The 8,086-nt window shown below is 34.4% G+C and overlaps 1 non-coding gene across 1 annotated transcript; it reads left to right on the top strand.

Annotated features, from left to right (window-relative positions):
* Nucleotides 1-6,584: 6,584 nt before the first annotated feature.
* LOC142608480 (U1 spliceosomal RNA) lies at nt 6,585-6,747 on the top strand. Its single transcript, XR_012839510.1, has one exon. It is a non-coding gene; the product is annotated as a U1 spliceosomal RNA (small nuclear RNA).
* Nucleotides 6,748-8,086: the final 1,339 nt, after the last annotated feature.

Below are 8,086 nucleotides of genomic sequence, written 5' to 3'. Positions count from 1 at the left end.
TCCTTTGATTAAGCTTGAAATTTCAGCTTGTGAGTGAATGTATCCCCTTTGCATACAAGAGAAACAAATAAGGTGATAACAGATCTCCTTAGCGGAGACCCTTGTTAGGAGTGAAGTTTCCCCTGCATGTATAGAAAGAGACTTGTTAAATAAAAAAAATTATATATCGGTGTAACATGTTAAAATGTAACAACAATTTAGGAAAGGATCACATTGTTCACAATTTTAAATTGAACAAATCTAAAAGCTTGGGACCAAATTGACAATCACTACAAATTTAGAGGCCAAATCGTAGTGTAGTCTTGATTTTCTTGATTTTTATCCTTATATTTAAACATAATAATGTATAATGGTAAGGCTATTATTATTGTGGGTGCCTGAGGACCGAGGATAAAGATGAGGAGTCGTAGTGTGGGGGGGGGGGGGGAATTCCACAGGTCACAGGCCCGAGGAGGAAGGTTGCTCGAGGAGGAGAAGAGATGAGTCAAAAAGACTCTGAGGCGTTCCAAGTAGGAAGGAAGGATCTGATGAGAGAGAATCAAAAATCATAGGGGAAGTTTCTAGTTTGTGGTAGCCTATAGCCTCTGCATTAAATGGTGGATAACAACTTTATCAACTGTATTAATGAGGAAGTGATCTGAACAATGCGTGTCACAGCTAAGTAGACTCCTTCCACCACCTTCTTCAAATGTGGAAAGAGACAAGTGTCATGAGAGGAGGCTGGTTAGGAAGGGATGGATGATCAAGATGTGAAGTAGGGGAGAGTATATAAGGAAATGAAGGTTTCCAAGGAAAAAGGCTGGACAAAAAAAAAATATCATTGAGAAAAGAACATTGAGAGAAGAACATAGGAAGAAGAACATGAATGGTGTATTTTTTTGTGTAATTTTGGCCTCCTCGGGCAAGCTTGTATCAATACACTGACTTACATATTTTACAAAACGAGGTCTTCCTCCCTTATTCTCACCCTGGGGCTAAGCCCTCTTTTGTTGTTTGTTTTCTTCTCTTACAAATTTCTTGATTTGGGCCTAAGTTGAACCCTACAAGCTCACTATTCTAAGTGGGTCTGGGTTGATAGAATTATTGGTCCTCACAATTATGTTTTCTTTTCCTTATATTTAAACATCTAGTTTTTCCTATAAATATACATACCTGTTTTTTTTTTTTGTAAAATTTATTTAAAAGATAGAGAAAATGGAATGAATTAAGATTATGAAACTGTTTGCTCACTCCCAAGTACAGGAAATCGTAGTAATATAATTCTCGGAGTACCGAGGTCAAATCACAAAGATCAAGGTAAATTCAAAGACAATATAATTAAATAACAATTTGGGTGAAGAAGAAACGTACTTTTGTTTGGTGATTGTTAACAAGAATAATAATAAAAGCCGATCTAAATCAATAATGTAAATACAAGGGCATCAGGGTATTTCCCTATATTGATATGAAATTCTTTGTGATCTAAGAAATTATATATTTCATAATTGATTGTTCTTATAAAATTAAATACTTATGATTCGGTTGAACTGAGACAATTTAAGAACGCATGATAACCTAGATTAATAATGCAGTTATAAAAGTTTTCAAAAAAAAACTCATTTACTTTAAAACCTGATTTCTATTTGAAACTATTAGAAATTCGTCTAAACAATAAGAAAAACATGATTGAACTTATTGAAAGCATGGAAGAACTAATACGTCAAAAGAAATCTAATTGAACAATCAAATATGTTGTTGCCAAAATCCAAGAAAGATTCACATTGAATATTTATACCGTATAGAAGAAACATAACCCCTAGTCCTAGCAAAGAATTTAGGCTGCCATTAGAGAAAAGAAAAATACAAGATTTTCTCTGCCAAAATTCGTTCTACACTGCCTCCCTTCCAAACCCTAATGTTGAAGTGTCCAAAGAAAATAAAACTTTTACTATTTTAATTTCAGTCCAAGTTTACAGCAGTAATTTGTGAGTTAATTTCGGCCTTCAAAAATTGAGAATTTTGAAAAACTCAAAACTGAAAAGTTGTAGATATTTAAGTCACGGTTCCAACCCATCTAGTCTTGTGTCAATTGGATTTTTGAGGAGATAGATACGTACAAAATACTGATCAGTGCTCAAATCAGATTTTTCCTTTTCAGATTCTGCCTCTTTAATTTCTTTCCTTATTTGAAGCTTCCAATCATGGTAGATGATCCAAGCACTCCAGCTGCACCTTCTTAGACCTTTAATCATGGTAGATGATCCAAGCATGGTCCTGTAGCTCCACTTTAATTCTAGTTTGGCCTCTATTCTCTCACAAATTCCTGTAAACTTATATTTCTCACATGATTTCTTGAAAGTAGAAAATTACACACAATGAATAGCATCTTATTCAATAAATTATGTAAAGATAAATAATAGGGGCTAATGCAAATCATGACTTAATTATACAAATTTAACATAGTAATAAGGAGATAACGCTCATATAAATATATAACAAGTATACATTTTAAGGCATTATCATAAACACATATTCCATTTATTTTGACCCTACATACCTCTTTTTTATTAAGAGAAAATTACAATTTTACCGAATTTAAAGAAAATAAACGAAAAGGCGCATGGTAATAATTTTTTTCTTTTCATATATTGAAATGTTTGCAAAACTTTAGAGACTGGTTTAATTAGTTTTTTTTAGAATTTTTAAATTTAGCTATTTAGGGACTAAAACTATATTTTAACCTAAAATTTTAGGCACACCACACATTATTTATTATTGTTATTTAGGATGCGTTTGAATACCGTTTATTTTGCTGAAAACTGAAAATAATAATAAAAAATTTTCGGTTACTGTTCACAAATGAAAACACTATTCATTTGTTAATGTACTGTTCATGTCCCATGAATAGTGAAGAGGCGCTAGTAAAAAAAAAAGGCAAAACACTAAACATGGACGCGTAGATGCAATCCAAACGCTACTTTAGTATCATTCTATCTTAATTTACTCTCTACTTTATATAAATAAATAAATATATATATATATATACACACACACATTAATTTTCGTTTCTATACTTTCAAAACGCAATCTTAGGGCATGTGACTTCTTGTAATGTTTCTCAAAAAAGAAAAAAAGAAAAATGATGTTTTCTGTCTAATTATTACAAGATTGGAGATTTGTACCACAAACGACACAAATCCATATATCTATTTATTTTGGGAATGATTTTGAGGATCTTGTAGTCCAATATGAACGACGTATTTAGAACCGAGCTCATTAAGCTTATTGCTTTGAAGCAATTTATAGACTGGACATGAAAGATCTAGATTATTTATGACCAGCGCCATTAATTAGATCTTAGCCCTGTTCATTGCAATCATATTGTTGGTTGATAAATTGATAATTACATGTGATTCTTCAAAAGGATAAAGCAGAAATGGATGGTTCCTATTACCAATTGGTAATTTGGATCATTACGAATTTACCAAGTTTTTCGACCAGTAAAACGTTGACGACCACCATTTGCCACTAAAAATCATTACTTATCTACAATCGCTATCACTATGACCGTCTAAATTAGATTAACCTTCCATTAAGCATCATTGACATTAATTACTGATGGATGGCAAACTTCGCCCGCAAGTTTTCTTTTTTATTATTTTGGGCAAATTACAATTTGACCGCATGTGGTTAATTGAAATTTAGGGGCTGTCTGGTAACGTTACTGTTCTAGTAACGGTATTTGTATTTTTTGAAAATACGTGTGTGTGAAAAAGTGTATGAAAATACATGTAATGTTGTTTAGAAATTAAAAACACGTTATTAAATTACTATACCAAACGGGGCCTTAAGTTGCCTACCTGTGGTTTAAATTTGATATATTATTCACATGAGATTTGACCAAAATTTAAGTTATTTACCTGTGGTTTGAAATCTCATGATGCAGGTGCTCTGCCGGATTCTTTTTGATCTTATATTTTTATATTTTTTGAGGAGAGAAAGGTAAACGTGAAACAAAATCACATATTTAGTCATATTTTTAACGGATGTGGGTTAAGGAATTCTAATTAAACTAACTTCAGGTGGGTAAAATGTCAAATTTCAAACCGCATGTAAGTAACTTAAATTTCAATCAAATTACATGTGGATAAGTTATAATTTACCATATTATTTATTATAATAATTTGATAGTTAGAGGGAGGGAATTTGATATTTAGATGTTTTTGTTAAAAAATTATGAATGAGTGTTGGTTGAGTTATAAAACGCCAAAGTTGCAAATTTTATTTTGAATTTATTTTTCTTCCCGAACAATTTTATTTGTAGTCAACCAGTCATTAGTAACAGTTTGGTGCAGGTCTTCTTTGGCATTTGCTGTATCCCAGAATCAACAGTGAATCATATTTGGGCTTGTCCATCTATTGCAACATTGCAAGATTGCCCCTGTACTTACCTTGAGCTAGAGACTTTGTAAGATTATAGATGGGCCTTATAATCCTTAGCTCCAATTTCAGAATAGAGCCAACACAGCCCGATAAAAAGAAAAGAAATGAAAAGAGATAAAGTGCATTGTTCATTGTTCATTCACTAATTTTCTGATTTTTTTCATGACACCCCAGATTCAAATTTATCTCTTATTAGGCAAATTCGAGAGTGCAGTATACTGCAAAAGTATTATGTTATGGATGGTTCAGAGTCATGAGTGGTTATATCGTAAGCCAAATTCAATGCAGTTGATAAACAATATAATAGGAAAGGCAAATGGGTGAACTGGAGTAGGGATGTGTAAAATAATATTAGATTCAACTCAGTTTACTTCTTGCTGGAGTTGGAAATCAATATTATTAGGTTAGTACTTAGTCGGAACATGTCCATGTCAATGCATTCAGCAAAAAAAAAAAAAAAGTCCACGTCAATGCAACAAAACGTGTGTGAGATTCTGTCAATTCATCTTTTATCTACCTTTTTTTTTTTTGGTAAAAGGGAAAATTCATTAAAAGCTAAACAGCAAACAAACGCTCTGGGCAGAGCCTGGTAACATACAGACCATTGGCCTCAGCCTCTAATAAACTTGATAAGTCCATAGGAGGACTAGGAAATACAACAAAATCACTCTCAAGCACAGTACCTAATCTAGCCAGGAAGTCTGCGCACTTATTAGCCTCCCTGTACACATGTCTGCATACCTTCTGAGGAATTTGGGTAGCCATGTGTCTGCAATCATCCATGATAGCGGATACAATTGTATTAGAGTAATTATGGGAGTTAAAGGCATCCACAATGGCCTTAGCATCTAACTCAATTGTAACAGACTAAATATGAAGTTGTAAACACAGCTGTAAACCATCACGGAGAGCCCATTATTTTGCCATGAAACAAGTTGTGCCTTCAATCCTCCTTGCAAAACCCGTTACCCAATCACCCTTTTCATCTCTAATGAGTCCACCTCCACCCGCTGATCCAGAGTTACTTGCTACCGAGCCATCTGTATTCAAGGTGTGCTAGCCAGCTCTCGGCTTCTCCCATCTGATGCTCCTTGGAATAGTCTGCTTAATAACTAGCGAATTGCTTGCACAAAAAAAATACTCCGAAGCACGCTCCACAATTTCTTTGCCCAAGCTGGGATTTGGATTTTTGTTTCCAAAGGTACAAAGGTTTCTATCTTTCCAAATCAGCCATGTACCAAAGAGAAACACATGATTCCAAGGCAAAGGACCAGACTTATAATGGAGCGTTGATATAACATTAGTGTTTAGCCAATCCTACAGGCTCAAGGTGAAGAAATTAGAATTGTCTACCTGCTTGCCTAGATGGAGCCACACAGCTTTACTTAAAGGACAGTCACGCAACATGTGGAGAATGGATTCTTCTTCACGATGACATCTAGGGCAGCTTGCCTCCACTTGCATCCCTCTAACCAATAAACATTGGTTGACTCCAAGACTATGATGCATACATTTCCAGACAAAGATTTGAATCCTAGGCAGTGTCTTCAACTTCCAAATCCACTTACGTACACAAGCAACAAGTCTGACTTCTCTTTCTCTCTCTCCTTCTAAGGCCCATTTAGCCTATTATTATATACCATCAATCAAGATGTACTTCTCCCATCCATCCCTGGTAAAATTGGGCTCAATTCACAGACTTATGTGCCCTTACCTGCTGAGCCAACCACAAACTGAAGTAAAGCTAGATGTATACCATATTTGATTATTATCACACCCTACTACAAGCTAAGGCACCTTTCAATGTACTACTCTCGCATCTCACTGTAGAAAGACATTTACAAAATTAGGACCAAGGGAAGACTGAAGACTAATCATATTATAATATGGCTACTCAATATCAATATGATACTCCAGATTTAGCCAACGGTGATTAATTGGCTTCTGCTTCGAGAGAATAACGATCACTTTTTGGCAAAGGGGTGAGGGTGATGCTGATGCTGATGCTGATGATTGAGCAGGAACTGGAAGGGGGTAAATCCGTAAATGCATTTTAAAGTTAGGCAGTTTGTCTTTGTGGCGGCTAATCTCACATCGGAAAGAAGTAAGAAAAATAACGTATGGGTGCTACTATATATAGAAAAACACTAGCACAGAGCAACATACTTACCTGGACGGGGTGAATGGGTGATCCAAAAGGCCCATGGCCTAGGTCAGTGACCTCCATTGCACTTTAGGAGGGGTGCGGACTTAAGGTCTGCCCAAGTGGCAGAGCCTGCGTCATAATTTGTTGTAGCGGGGGGCCAGCGTTCGCGCGGCCCTCTTTCCAACTCAGATCTAAAACCTTTTATTTCTGGGACTATTGTAACTGGCCCATGACATATATTTGGCAAATAATATAGGTTAGAAAGCTTACATCTATTGGGCTCAACAGTTGACGCATATAATTCCATAATTGCAAATGATTTATAAGGTGGACACGCATATTTCACAATATAAAGTTGATTGGCACTGTGCATCGAACTTGAACCCTTTAATCCAAAGGCAGTGGGAGGGTTCCACACCTCATGTGCTCTGTGAGCTTTGGCAAAGGAATATGTTCATTTGATTCCTTAGACCATGGTCCACAGGTCACAGCCATGATCACGCCTACACTCAATAATTTTCTCACTCAACCGTATTCGATATCTCATATTCTCACCCAAAACTTGGGCTTCGAATGTTTTATTCTAAATATTAATCCGAAGTATGTAAATATTTTTGGAGATGAGAGGCCCAATAGACATGAGAAAATAAGTACAAACTGATCCAAAAATATACTAATTCAATGCACCCTTTGTAGAATCTGTCAAATGATTTGGGTCGGTATGGGTCAAAGTGGGTTCAGGTAAACACTAAAACGGGTTGTTATTTTACGACTGTGATCTCTGATGGGGTTGGATTAACCCAGAATGATCCGTACTTTTTTCACTTAATAAATAAAGAGATAAATAAATTATAATTGTGCACATATTCCTTTTAAGTAATTCTACGTATACAAATTATTTTACAAACTTTTGATGTGATGTGGCTTTAGTAATTTTTAAATAATCATTGGTAAACATAATTGTGATGTTAGTGGTGAACTCATATTAGAACTAATAAGAATTTTTCATATCAATAGTTTGTAAAAATATTGTAAAATAGTTTGTAGCTGTAGCATTACTCTATTCTTTTTATATTTCTATCAATATAAACGAGAGTAAATAAATGGAATTACTAAAAAATAAAGGTTATAAAAAAAGGGTTATGCTAACGAGTGCCCTTAGGGCATTGATTAACAATTCATATTAGGAACATTTTGACATCACTTTATGGGAAATGAAAAAAACTGTCAAAATATTAATTGCTTATTTATTTATTTATTTCCCCATCAAAACTTTATTTAAATGGATTATTAAACAATGACTTAAGGGCATTCATTAACATTTCTCATAAAAAAAAATACATAATTTTCAAGTTAATTTACAATCCAATAAATTTTTTTTTGAGAGAGAAGACACCTTACTGGTTTTATTCATTATTCCACAATGTAAATATCAGTAGTTACAAAATCGATAATGTCTGGCGAAACAGACTCCATCCAAGCAGAAAAAGGAAAAAATAATCTTGCTCTTTGGGCTAA

The sequence above is a fragment of the Castanea sativa genome, chromosome 8, assembly GCF_040712315.1.
Source record: "Castanea sativa cultivar Marrone di Chiusa Pesio chromosome 8, ASM4071231v1".
NCBI classification, from domain to species: Eukaryota; Viridiplantae; Streptophyta; class Magnoliopsida; order Fagales; family Fagaceae; genus Castanea; species Castanea sativa.
This window is presented reverse-complemented; position numbering and strand designations above follow the sequence as displayed.